Genomic DNA, 15058 nt, shown 5'->3' on the forward strand with positions numbered 1-15058 from the left:
CTGATATCTGCTCGTGACACTTAGAGCAAAAGCTACATCAGGCCTGGTAGATATCATCTCATACATAATACTACCAATTGCTGACGCATATGGTATGTGTGTCATTTTCTCTATTTCCTCGTCAGTCTTTGGAGACATCGACTTGGATAGAGAAACTCCATGACACATAGGTATATGTCCTCTCTTTGACTCATCCATAGAGAACCTCTTCAATATGGTATCGATGTAGGTCGCTTGAGTGAGTCCTATATTCTTTTAGATATGTCCCTATAGATATGTATCCCAAGAATATAGGATGCCTCACCTAAGTCCTTCATCGAAAATCTACCTGATAACCATATCTTTGTTGACTGCAACATCCCTACATCATTTCCAATGAGTAGGATGTCATCAACATAAAGTATTAAGAATGTCACAGCATCCTTAACTACTTTTTTGTACACGCACGGTTCCTTAGAGTTCTTGATGAAACCAAAACTCTTTATGGTTTCATCGAATCTTTGGTTCCAACTTCTTGATACTTGTTTGAGACTGTAGATGGATCTCTGAAGCTTGCATACCTTATGCTCGCTTCCCACAGATGTGAATCCCTCAGGCTGCATCATATAAATATCTTCCTTAATGTTTCCATTAAGAAATGCAGTCTTCACATCCATTTTCCATATTTTATAGTCATACCATGCTGCTATGGAAATTAAGATTCTTATGGACTTAAACATTGCGACTGGTGAAAAGGTTTTATCATAGTCAACCCCTTGTCTTTGAGTATATCCTTTTGCCACCAATCGTGCCTTGTAGGTCAATACCTTACCATCAGGCCCAAGTTTCTTCTTGTAGATCCATTTACACCCTATTGGAACAATTCCTTCGGGAGGATCTATCAAGGACCAAACTTGGTTTGTATGTATCGAGTCTATTTTCGACTGCATAGCTTCAAGCCATAAATTCGAATCAGCATCAGAAATTACTTCCTTGAAGTTTCTTGGATCACATCCAATGTCGGGTTCACTTTGATCCCCTTCAAGAAGCAGACCAAATCGAATAGGAGGTCTAGAAGTCCTCTCGGATCTTCTAGGAAGCGGCGTGTCATTTATTGGTTCCAGAGGTGCGGGATCGTTATTTTGTATCTCGGGTTCTTCTCGAATTTCTTCGAGTTCAATCATCTTGCCTTTCTTATTAAGTAAGAACTCCTTCTCCATGAAGGTGGCATTCCTCGAAACAAACACTTTTGTTTTAGTAGGATGATAGAAATAATATCCGATTGAATTTTTCGGATACCCTACAAAATAACATAAGGTGGATCGACTATCCAACTTATCTCCCACTGTCTTCTTCACGTAAACAGGACATCCCCATATCCTTAAGTATGAATACTTAGGAGCTTTGCCATTCCATAACTCGTATGGAGTTTTATTCACTGCTTTGGTGTGAACGTTGTTCAACAACAATAGTGTCATTTCAAGCGCATAGCCCCAAAACGAAGGTGGAAGCTCAGTGAAGCTCATCATAGATCGAACTATGTCCAACAAAGTTCGATTGCGACGCTCCGAAACACCATTTAGCTGAGGTGTCATAGGAGGAGTCCACTGAAAGAGAATCTCATTCTCTTTTAGATAGCCCAAAAACTCGGTACTTAAGTATTCTCCACCTCGATCCGATCGAAGTGCTTTAATACTCTTACCTAGCTTGTTTTCTACTTCAGCCTTGAATTCTTTGAACTTTTCAAATGATTCAGACTTATATTTCATCAAATATAAATACCCATACCTAGAATAATCATCAGTAAAGGTAATGAAGTAGGTGTGACCAAATTTAGTACCAATACTAAATGGGCCGCAAACATTTGTATGGATCAAATCCAACAGATTTTGACTACGCTCAGGTTTTCCTTTGAAAGGAGTTTTAGTCATTTTTCCTTTTAGGTAGGACTCACAAGTTGGTAGAGAGATAATATCAGACATATCAAGCATGCCCTCTCCCACTAGCTTGTTCATCCTCCTTGAGGAAATATGACCTAGCCTCACATGCCAAAGGTTTGTCGGGTTTTTGCTATCGTTTTTCCTTTTTATTGTTGTTACCGGTTTATCAACATAATTAACTGGAACGTCTTTTAATTACAAGTTATATAGATCATTTTCCAGTTGTCCATTTCCAATCAAACATTCATTCTTGTAAATATTGCAAATCTCATTCACAAAATTACAAGAAAAACCTTCTCTATCAAGCATAGAAACAGAAATAATGTTTTTGACCAAATCTGGCACAAATAAAACATCTCTCAAAAATAACTTAAAATTACTTTGCAAAATTAAAATAAACGTCTCCCACAGCTTTGGCTTCAACTCTGGAACCATTCCCGAGTCTCAAATGGGTCTCACCCATCCTTAGCTTACGACTTCTTGACATCATCTGCAAATCATTGCAAATATGAGATCCACATCCGGTATCCAATACCCAAGAAGTAGTATTAAGTGAAACATTTATTTCAATAGAAAACATACCCTTTGCAGTTCGCAACTGCTCGAGATATTCTTTTCAATCACGTTTCCAGTGACCGGGTTTCTTGTAGTGATGGCAAACGTCTTTAGACTTTTCCACTTTTGCAATTTTGGTCTTGGGCTTCTTCATTGGCCCAGTTTTCTTGGGTGGGACAGGACGTTTCTTGCCTTTTGGATTTGGCCCTTTCTTCGCAGAGGAAGACTGGCCCACCAAGAGAACCGGCTTTTCCTTCTTTATTGTGGCTTCATAATTCACAAGCATATTGACCATATCTTCAAGAGTGGCTTCTATCTTGTTCATATTGAAGTTCACCACAAAACCGTCAAACGATGGAGGAAGGGAAAGAAGAATTAAATCGGCATTTAATTCATGCTCCAATACCAAATCGAGGGATACCAATTTTTCAATGAGCCAAATCATGTGCACCCCATGCTCATGGACCGAAGTGCCCTCTCTCATGCGACACGTCATTAACTCTTTTACAGTTGCGTATCTCTCAGCTCTCGATTGAGCTCCAAAAAGTTCTTTGAGATGCCGATGTATGTCAGCTGCATGCACCGCATCCTCAAATCGCCTCTGAAGGTCATCGTTCATCGAAGCTTGCATGTAACACTTGGTCTTTAGATCATGGTCCCACCATTTATCTAATTTGGCCAACTCCTCCGTAGAAACATCTGCCGGAGCTGTCTTAGGAGGAGCCTTTTCTAACACGTAGAAAATCTTCTCCGAATTCAGGACAATCTTTAATTTGTGAAACCAATCCGTATAGTTTGCGCCAGTCAGTTTGTTTTGTTCGAGAATAACAGCAAGTGGATTACGAGTACTCATCATAATATACTGAAAATAAAATAGATAAATATCAATTATTTTTTAATTAATTTATTAAGACATAAAATAAGGCTAATTTAATTTTATGAATATCACTCCCACTATTTTGACGATTTCACCACCCTCTAGTGAAAACGAGAAACTATTTTTTTTAGTGGGAACATGGAGCCCAATTGACAAATCATGGTCCCGAATAATATCAGTCAACCATAATTTTCAAAAGGTAGAGCTCAATTGCTTCCCAAGTAATCCCCATGTTATTTACCTCATGTACAATAAGGGCCCAATAATATGACGCCTTTTATTGTGACATGTCAAGATGACCCATCAATATTAAGTTGTGATGGGCAGTCGCCATGTGGATCCCCAATAATATGAGCCAATCCCATGAGAGTTCCACCCAACTTACAACATGTGTCGATCCAATGTACAGCTTTTCGACGAACGGGCCCCCCCATTAATATGAGCCGGACCACGCCCGCGGGTAGCATCTCATACATTGATCGTTGATGGAAGGTAGGAACATTTAAACAATATTTAAATTTCCTTTTTGTTTATCTTGATATCAATTTTAAATCATATTTAAAATGTGGGATTTTATTTTGAAAATTTATCTCATCATTCCCATGTTTTGTATGCTTGCAGGATTCATGCAATTTTGTATAAACATGCATACAACATTAATATCATATATTAATTAAAGGATGATCAATGCCCAAATCTAGTCGACCCGTGGTTGCCAATCACGTGTCTAGGTCCAATTCTAGGTTAAATGTTGTATGCAATGCAATCCTATTACATTGCGTTCCAATTTACATTTCTTTGGTCTTCATCATCTGCTGCTGGGCCCACCACCTTTTCTTCAAAACATTATCTCCCACTATGTCTAACAAATTTACAATAAATTTCGATAACAAGTAAGGGATACATATTTTAGGGGATGGGAACGGACCATAAACCATGCCCACTTTTTATTACAATTGACAAATCAAATTGGGCCAGAATACAAACTCATTAATAAAAACCCAACAACAATGATAAAACCCAAATGTAAATAACCTAGCATACACCTAACAAATTGGTCATGACAATTGATTATCCTTTTATACATTATTCAAAATAATGGATAATCATGCAATTTAAAGTGGCAAAATCTTTAAACAGATAAAATCATATTTTATCTCATATCCATATACTGATAAAATCATATTTTATCACATATCCATAAGCTAATAAAATCATATTTTATCACATATCGAATATCTCCATAAAATCATATTTTATGATCAATAGTACAAAAATTATTAATTTTTCATAAAATTCAATTTAACGGATAAAATTTATAAATTTTTCCAAAAATTCAAATTTATCCAAAAATTAATTTTCTTAAAAATTCGGGCTCAAACAATTTGACCCGATGCCTCGTGGTCTAATCAAAAACAATTTTCGATTGGACCAAAAACTTAAATTTCATAAATTTAAAATTCTTAAAAAATCAAAATTTTAATTTTTTTCGGGCTGCCTGGGACGTTCCCGGGCAGCCCCCACGTGGGCCCTAGGCAGCGACGATCGTTGCCCCGGGCAGCGATCCAATCGTTGCCCAGGGAAGCGATCCAATCGCTGCCCGTTGCCAAAAAATTAAAATTTGTTTTTCAAAAATTTTTGTTTCGCTTCTCAAAAACCGAGGCCAAAATTTTGTACTATCGATTAAAATTTTAATCACACAGACCAGAAAAGCAACCTGGCTCTGATACCACTGTTGGAACGCTGTTCCTGGATCTGTGTGATCCGGCAACCAAGGCAGCGAAAGTTTAAAATTTTATGATCTGGAACAATTCCAGATCTATGGATGCCAGATCCTTTGTGATTAAAACAATTGAGTAAAACAATAATAACAATTATAATTTTACCTCTTCAAGCTATGGCTTGATCTATGGACTCCAACAGATTAAATCTGCTCTTGTTGTAAATCCCAGGAACTGAAGTCTGGATCAACTCCTTAACCAGGTCCACGAATAGAAAACTAAACCCTCTGATAGATTTCACTAGAAAATCTATCAGTTGTTTCTCGATGAGCTTTACAGATCTGATCTGTCAATTCAGAATGTAATTTTCCAAAAATCACAGACTGAATTCTCTCACGAAAGGGAGAAGGGATTTTCGAATTCCTAGCTTGGAATAATGTGTTTTTTCAAAAATCCCATCATGTACTATATATAATTTCTGTACTGGACTAACTTATATGTCTAATGGGACACTAACACCTTAGAGCCCATTAGTCATAACTTAAGCCCAACAAGCCAAGCCTGTTATTATAGAAATTAATATAAAATTCATCATGACTCCGATTGATAAACTGATTTTACCAATGTGCACAGAAACCATTTCTGCACCTTTTAAAGTCAAGATAATTTTTCTGAATCCGAATTCAGTGATTTCCAAAAAATGCCCATCCCTATGTCATTTTAAGAAACCTTACTCCTTTTGCTTTATTATGAGAAGTCCAACTTCTTTGTCGCTAAATTTAACTCTTTAAATTTAACTATCTCAACGGGGATTAGAAATCCATTACTTGTGTGACCCTCATTGGTTCAGGGATACAGGTAGCCGTGGGTTCACAACTCCTTGTGACTCGAAACATCATTTCCGACTTACCCATCGAATCATGGTATGAGCGCCTAGCAACATCGCCCCATGATTTCCTAGGTATCACTGATAGCGCCTGCAAGAACCAGTAAGTTTTGGTTAGCGTACAGTACGATCGCTACATCCAAATATCCCGATCGAATCAACAACCATTGGTATATCGAGAGTTGTTAGAGATTCGATAACTATGCAATACATCTGAGATCAAATAGTGACATCGCATATGCAACTAGGAAACCGCGTAACCTAAATCATATCAAGTACTCTGGCCAGAGATTTGTCACACTAATATCTCCTCAGATCACATAGGATATCCACTCCCGTAGGTGTGTGGTGAATCCTTGACAACCAATCATTGACTCATATATGTGTCGTGACTGCGCCCAATCTCGACACATGATGACCCTCACGGAGTCGGTAAACGAGTCAAAGTACAGTACTAGCATATAGAGTCTCCATGATGTTTCAAGTAGTAAGGACTAATGGTGTACAACCAAAACTGCGGACTTCTTCCACTCGATAAGTGATAACCACTTGGAAAGTCCAAGTAGGGTAGTTCGATCATTCATCCAATGAATATTCATTTGCATGCTTTGAACATCTCCATGTTCCTTACCAATGAAACGTGGTACTCGGTATCGCAAATGCTAATCTCAATCTCGAGCGATCCTTATCCTTATTACGGACGGCCCAAATCGACTAGGAACGGTTTAGAATATACAGTAACTATAAGATGTGTTTCATGATAGTGTTCTCTCTCACATCACTATCTCATCTTACTTGCACTATAGTATGTTCAAGGTCTTTATCAAAACAAGAATATTATATCACCATATAACGATATGAAGAAAGATAAAGAATACGCCTTTAAATAATGTAAATTATATTAAACAAAGATTGTTTACATAAAGAGACTCTCAAAGCCCTTAGCCACAAGTTGGCTAGCGGGGCATCCACTCTTTCATTGTGGGCCCACGACTAGCTGTATCCCTGAACCATTGAGGGTTACACAAGTAATAGATTTTTAATCCCCGTTGAGATAATTAAATTTAATGAGTTAAATTTAGCGAATGAGAAGTAGGACTTTTATTGATGAGTAGAGGGAGTGAGATTTCCTAAAATGACATAGGGATGCCATTTTTGGAAACCACTGAATTCGGATTCAAGAAATTTATCTTGATTTTAAAATGTGCAGAAAAGGTTTCTGTACACATTGGTTAAATTGGTTTATCAATTTGAGTCACGATGAATTTTATATTAATTTTTGAACATGCGGGCTTTGCTTGTCAAGCTTGAACTTATGACTAATTGGCCCTAAGCTGTTAGCAGCCCATGTTATAAATAAGTTATTGCAGTACGGAAATTACAAACAAGCATTCATAATTTTCAAAAAACCCTAGAGTTTTCTCTCTAAGGTGGTCGTCCACTTCCTTTCCCTGCGTTCGAAATTCTAGTCTGCAATTTTCGAAAATTGCAATCTGGTTTAACAGATCAGATCTGTTAATTCTCTTCGTAGAAACTTCAGATAGACTTTCTAGTGCAGTCTGTCAAAGGGTTTTATAATTCTGTTCGTGGACCTGATTCAGGAGTTGATCGATTGAGTCATCAGTTCCTGGGATATACAAGAAGAGCATATTTTATCTGTTGGAGTCTATAACCTCAAGTTGAGACTTGAGAGGTAAAATTTAATTGTTATTTTATTTTACTTATTTGTTTTAATCGTAAGGATTTGATACCCACGATCTGAAATCTTTCCAGATCAGAAAATAAAAATTTTTAAACCTTCCGCTGCCTTGGGTATCATATCTACGGATCCAAGAACGTGTTCCAACAGTTGCAACTTCATAATCTTCAAGTATTTATAGCCAGCAGAGAATGTTCAACGTTATAAAATCTAACATGTGCAAATTTGTTCCAAAAATAGATGACAACTAAGCAGAAATCATCACGTGTCTTTGTATTCTTTTCAAATATAGTACTTGACTGTATATGGCAATTGGAATGTAGCTAGATACGAGAATAACGTCTTTATTATCTTTGTATTTTCTCTAACAACCTAGATTGATCTTGAATTAATAATGAAAGTTTTTGAATGATTAAATGGTCTGGATATCTGAAATGGTATGGTAATGAAGATTGATCCGGAAGGTCCAAACTAGTTTCTCTTTGGCCAAAACTTGGTCCAATAAAAATACTAATATGATAATAGATTCCTTATCATCTTAGTCTTGTTTAGATCAAATATTTAAGACCGATTATGAAATTTGATGAATACGTCCTTGGTTTTTGTTCATCGTCCCCAACAAGAGTATGTCTTTTGTAGAAGGGAAATGGTTCCAAGAAGAAACAACTCTGCATTCCTTATTAATCAATAAGAAAGGTGTTGGCTTTCTCCCCTGGAGGCTGGATTAGTCTTGCAAAGATAGTCGAACCACGTAATCTCCTTGTGTTAATATCTTTCACATTCAATTCTTTCTTCTCAGTTGTTTGTCGAATTATGTGATGTGAATGAATTAAGTGCATGGTCTTACTGGGAAGAACACATTGTGTGGCTACTCCCAATCTTGGGAGTTGATTTGCTACAAATGTGTAAATATCATTATCAACGAATAATCCCATCAGTGCTTATCAGAAAAGGCTTTTGATATCATTGTTTTCTTTTATTGATAAAACCTCACTAGTAGAAAAATCGCGTAAGACTTCGGTTAATAACCGAAGTCGTAGGACCTTTTTTACCGAAGTAGTGTCACGTGAAGTAATAGGATACTTTTTTACTTCGCTGAATCGCCGAAGTCTTATACCTTAAATTACCGAAGTCTTTGGTCATTTTTTGGAGGCAGAATTGGACCGATGCCGAAGTAAAAAACATATATTTTACTTCGCTCATTTCATAAGTTACGAAGTAAAACATATATTTATACTTCGGTAGTTAATGAATTTAATGAGGTAAAAACTATGATTATACTTCGGTTCTTATACGAAGTGAAAGATTATGTTTTACTTCGTTAATTTCTTTTATTACCGAAGTAAAATTCAATCTTCTACTTTGCTTATTAATGAAATTACTGAAGCCATATAATAGTTTTTACTTCATCAATTTCGTTAACAGACGAAGTGATATAATATCTTTTACTTCAATAATTTCCTATATTACCGTAGTAAAATGCATTCTTCTACTTCGTCTATTAATGAAATTGCTGAATTAATAGAATTTGTTTTACCTCGTTATTTTGATTAAAATACGAAGTAGAAGATAATGATTTACTTCGTTTATTCTAAAATTGCCGAAGCAATAGAACACATTTTCTAAATTAAAATTTAGATACAATAATGTCATAAATATATTTTTGAAACTTAAAAATACACTAATAATTAATAAATCCATCCCAAAACGACACATACATAAATCAACAAGTACTCTATCCACCAAAATAACCCGAAATTATATGCACATATCCACACATATTTCCTCAAAACTATACGTGTACACATCCACACGTATTTCCTCAAAAAGAAGTATTATCCCAATTTCAAATGACATATTCAACCACCTAAACATGTACACATCCACACGTATTTCCTCAAAAAAAAGTATTATCCCAATTTGAAATGGCATATTCAACCACCTACATGTGAGTAGACAAATTCACTCCATTCACTTCTAACTTCATCAAATTGTTCTTGACTGTACGCCTTATTCTTGACGCATCCTGCAAACTAAAATTCAAAAAAAGATAAGAATGTCACGGTAAACCAATTTATCAAGCCAAGCCAAGCCAAATACAATTCATACACTGTTGAAATTAAATGATTATATTGACACTTTAAAATAGATTTGTTCAAAACATAAACAGATTCTTAGCAGATTGTGTTAGCATGCTGACACTTTAAAATAGATTTGTTCAATCCATATACATGCTGACACTGTTGTTCAAGATCCTTTTTCCTGCCAAGATCGATTCTTAGCAGATTGTGTTAGCATATGATGCCCAATTTATCAAGCCAAGCCAAAAATAAAATGTAAAACCTAGAGAAATCTGCAGCTACTCATGACCATACTTGATTTGAGTCGGTAATGGACATGGTATATGAGTCTATGACATTAAAATCAACTGAAAATCTAAATTGCAAAAAAATTCAAATGCAAAACTTACATACAATCTAGAAACTAAAAATGAAAAATAAGAACCTCGTCATAGCCAAGGATTCTCAAACATCGAAACCATGTAGCAGTTAATTCTTCAGTTCATGAGAAACTAGCTAAAACTCACACACAATCCTAATTTATTCTCATAGCAAGTAAAAGCATGCAAGTGCATTGAAGCCTAGGCTCAAGAGACCAGGCAAGGGAGGGCTTGAGACAAAGAAAACTACCGCATTATATTAAAAACTCTAATGCACCTTGAAATTTTTCCATATAAAAACCATCACTAATGAAAATTGTGCCTCGATCCTTTAGCACATGTGATTCAGAAGCTATAGTGCGGAAACCATCACTAACAGAAGCTATAGTGCTGAAAAACCATCACTAGCAGAAGCACATGTGATTCCTTTTGCCATATAGTAATAAAAACCATCACTAACAGAAGATATAGTGCTGAAAAACCATCACTAACTAGGGCTTTTGGAAATCCGTTTTATTTTTTCCACTAATCACGCTTGAGAATTTTAGAAAAGAAATGCAAGTTATGGCTGAGAGCAGTGTCGAAGCAGTTTAAATGGTTTGCTGAGCCTCAGTTTACCAGGCATGATTGACACTCCGTATATTAATGAAGCAAGTTGAATGTCTTACATAACGCAGGCATAACACAGGCATTTAAAATCAAATACTAAAGCATGATTCTGAAGGATAACAGATATGGTATTGGAAAATGATTCAAATTGCATAAACATAAAACTAAACAAAATTGCAGTTGGCTAGATTGCTAACGTTATGCTTAATTGGCAAGCATATTTTGAAAGGAACCAGAGCATAAAATAAAATTTGAAACTCACCATCGTTTCCACCTGTAGAACTTCACATTCAACTATTTCCTTCATATACATCATCACATAATATCCACATTCAACACCACCACTTTGTTTCAGATTTTCCTATAATAAAATTGAAACTCAATTGCATCAATCACAATCCAAATAATATTTCCCTATCAATTCATGTCATTCATACGTAAGCACACCACATACCGTCAGTTGTTTAAAACTTGGCCATTTAGGAATACCCCTCGACGCATTGTACAGCTTGACCCCACTACATTTAAAAAGTAACAAGTTATTTTTTTTCATATGTATAAGTGACTGCATATATAATATACTACCTACTTTATCACTATCTTTTTCCATGCATCATCTCAGCTTCTGTTTGTAGTAGAGTCCAACAAATATATCATATTTTCAGCTACATTGACGATGGTCAAGATCCAATGGTACCTAAAAAAATGTGATGTTGAAAGAATAACTTGCGAGTTTAGAAACAACATAAAATAATTGACTAGTATCCATTATATATTTATAAAGAACTAAAATCATACCCAGTGTTGTATGGGATGAGGCATACGCTGTCTCTACAAACCGCTTCCAACTGGTTAGCGATATGTTGTGACAAGTGACTGCCATCGCTGTCAAGTGGGCATGTAGGTAAGTGGCCAGGATCCACAAATGAAATGCAATCTGTTCGGTCTTCTTCCTTCAAATATTTGTAGAGGTGACTGCACTCAATATTACATACATGGGTGAAAAATTTATCATAGAATGGACACAAACCAAACAAAATATTAAATATGCAAACAAAAAAATTAAGTGCAACATAACATACCCCATGTAAACCAAAATCTGTCTCGCACCTATCTCCCTCATCTCCATAAATGGAACGATATCTTCTCTAATCAATCATAGGCTTTGAGAACGTCCAAACATAGATTCCTCAAACTCTATGTCCATCAATCTAACAACATATGAGAAGATATACTTGCAAGCCATGGGTAACGTTTTTTTTCAATTTCCATGAACTTTTCACGCTGTCCAGCAACATCCTTAATTTCAAATGGTTGAGGTTTCTCTTTCTACAATTTATAATATTCGTACAATTTAGAATAAAGTAAAATATTATCCAAGAAACATATATGACAATTGCATACATATAATACAGTAAAGCTTTTAAAATATCTTTGTCCTTGGAAAAATTACCAACACTTTTGGCCAACCAACGATGGCTCCAAGTTAATCCTTCATGACTATTGGTCCACAATTCATTGGGATTGGAAGCTCTGCTGCTTCATCTAGGACAACGTCAATCAACACCTTGAAGTTCTCTTCCCCAAGTGGAAGATCTTGAATCGTAACATTTGGACCTCCACTTGATACTATTGTGCCATATGCCACCACATCTCCACGTGTTTTCACAACAAGGTGGCATTTTTTCCCCTTCAAGAACAATAAATTATCATATATACATATATAATTCAAGAACCGGAAAACTTGGTACACCCACGGTTTTGGCCAACCAAAGTGGTCGTTAAAGTCATTATCATCTATGAATTGGTCCTCAAATAATCTATACCAAATTTAAATTCACGTGAAATCGAGTAATAAATAACCTTCATGTCTGGAGGGCCGCATTCATAAAAACCTTCAAAATCATCAGACAGCTTTGGGTTCAGATTTTTGGATGCATTTGGGCCCTGAATTTTGGATGACTTGTTTGATGCTACCATCTCAGAAGATCGATCGGTGATGATTGGCATAACAGCAGCAAGCTGCGCCTTCAATTTCTCCAACTCCTCCTTCAAAACTTTAGTCTCTTCCAACTGTTTTTGGGAGATTTCCATCGTAGTTGTAGGGACTGATTCCCTTTTCTTTCTAGGAGTTTTAAAAAAAACTTGAGGTGTTACAAATCCGCCGACACCTCGAACCCTCCCATAATGTTCCTTTCTGTCTAATGCAATGGTTAGGACATCATTCATTCCAGAAACTTTGAACTCTCCACTCTCCTTCTTTTTCAACAAGTCATCCTACATTTATAAACATAACAAATCAATCCAAGAAATATATATATGAAGGCATTATGGAAATCGATAAAGTTAAAAATTTACAATTTTTGCAGCGATTTCTGATGTCTCTGTATTTGTAATTTTTCCAGCTTTGTCTTCCCGAGCTTTGCGCCAAAGAATTGATCTGTCAACTTCTTCATCTTTGGCAATTATATTTTTCTCCTTCTGCAATTCAAAAATTCAGAATCTTAACTGAAGGACTATCAAAATATTTTAAAAAACAACATAGAGGATAATTACGGACACCAAATGTGATTAACAGATAAATATATACATGTAGTGACCCTTACCCAGATCACCTACTAAACAGAACTTAGGCATGCAATTAACTTAATAAAACAGATATCAGAATAAAACTGCGGAAACCAATAACATTATACAATCCCAAGTAAAGGAATCTGTAATTATCCAATAATATACAACCAAATCGAATAGCTGTATAAACCCAAAACAACAGTAATAAAGCCTAGACGAAGCTCCAGCTGGCCAACCACTGACTAGCCCCTCCTGTATCCACCCTCCTCGTCCAATCGCAAACCTGCCCCATGGAATAGGGTGTCCAGAAAATACAGAGTATGAGACGTGAGCATAAAACGCTCAGTGCGAGAGTATGAGTATACATGCATGCAAAGTGAACTCCCTATAGACTCGAGGTCAAGGATCAGATAACAGAGACAGACCGGGCCCTGGTATGTAGCACGCTGTGCCGTCGCTTCAGGAGGTGGCTCCCATACCGAGATAATCGTGGATACGCCGGACCCAAATCGATGGAAGTCCATCCACTAACAGGATAGGGTACAACCCTACTAACAAACATCTCGAAGGAGATACAGCAAGATGCAAATGAATGCAACATAATATCATGGCATATAAATCATGCAGTCATATAATACATGCATACTCAGTCAGGATATCTCGAACAGTACTTTCGTACCTCAATACAGTGCAAGCTCTACCAGCTCTAGGTCCACGCCTATAGTCTGCTCTACACTGCCAAATGATACTACTATCATTAAAGTGCTCTAAAAGCCTTAACTAAGCTATTGCATACTCCTAAATATTTATAGGGAGCAAAAGTTATACCTTCGTCCGTCGTTAGCCCTTTGATGTCGATGCCTCCAGAACTTGGGCACAACTCCGCTACGACTACCGAACGCCTCTCCGACCTCCGGACCAAGCCTAAGAAGACTAGAACAGCTCCAAAAGAACTAGAAAGGAAAGGAGAACTCGGAATTGGCAAATGAAAGTGAAGTCTCGGCCTTCTATTTATAGACAACGATCGGAACTTTCGATCCTTGATCGGAATGTCCGAACCTCGATCGGAACGTCCGATCCTGCCATCGGAGCTTCCGAAGATCCTGATCTGCCACGTGTCAAAATATCACTTGTTGACTCCGGATAGGGGTGATCGGAGCCTTCGGTCCTGATCGGAGCTTCCGATCCAACCACAAGTCATGCCTGACGTAATAACATCGGTGCCTCCGATCGCTCATCGGAGCTTCCGATCCTGTTCGGAGCTTCCGATCGTGCCTTCGGAGCTTCCGATCCGTCCGATGCCTAATTCAATTAATTAGCATTAATCCTTTAATTACTCAATTAGGGCACGGGCTACTACATTCTCCCCCACTTAAGATATTTCGTCCTCGAAATCAGATCTTAAGTACCGAATTCAAATACAGAAATCAGAAACATTCTTTATTCAAATCAAACGTTTACAGAGTTTGCAACTGAATACAACTTAAAGAATGAAATCAAAACAACTCAGGATGGTCTTTACGCATCCTGTCCTCAAGCTCCCAAGTGGCTTCCTCAGTGCCTCGGCGCTGCCACTGAATTAAAACCAAAGGAATGACTTTGTTCCGTAAAACCTTATCCTTATAATCCAGGATACGAAGAGGTTTCTCAACATAAGTCAAATCCTTGTCTACCTGAACCTCAGATCGCTGCAGAATATGAGATTCATCCGCCACATACCGTCGCAACAGAGATACGTGGAACACGTCGTGAATGCTGGATAGATGCGGTGGCAAAGCTAG

The 15058-nt window shown here is 36.9% G+C and overlaps 1 long non-coding RNA gene across 1 annotated transcript; it reads right to left on the reverse strand.

Annotated features, from left to right (window-relative positions):
* Positions 1 to 11340: 11340 nt before the first annotated feature.
* Positions 11341 to 11906, reverse strand: LOC140880029 (uncharacterized). Its single transcript, XR_012149574.1, has 3 exons — positions 11789 to 11906; positions 11505 to 11681; positions 11341 to 11403 (listed from the first exon to the last, which is right to left on the reverse strand). It is a non-coding gene; the product is annotated as an uncharacterized lncRNA (long non-coding RNA).
* Positions 11907 to 15058: the final 3152 nt, after the last annotated feature.

The sequence above is a fragment of the Henckelia pumila genome, chromosome 2, assembly GCF_033568475.1.
Source record: "Henckelia pumila isolate YLH828 chromosome 2, ASM3356847v2, whole genome shotgun sequence".
Classification (NCBI taxonomy): domain Eukaryota; kingdom Viridiplantae; phylum Streptophyta; class Magnoliopsida; order Lamiales; family Gesneriaceae; genus Henckelia; species Henckelia pumila.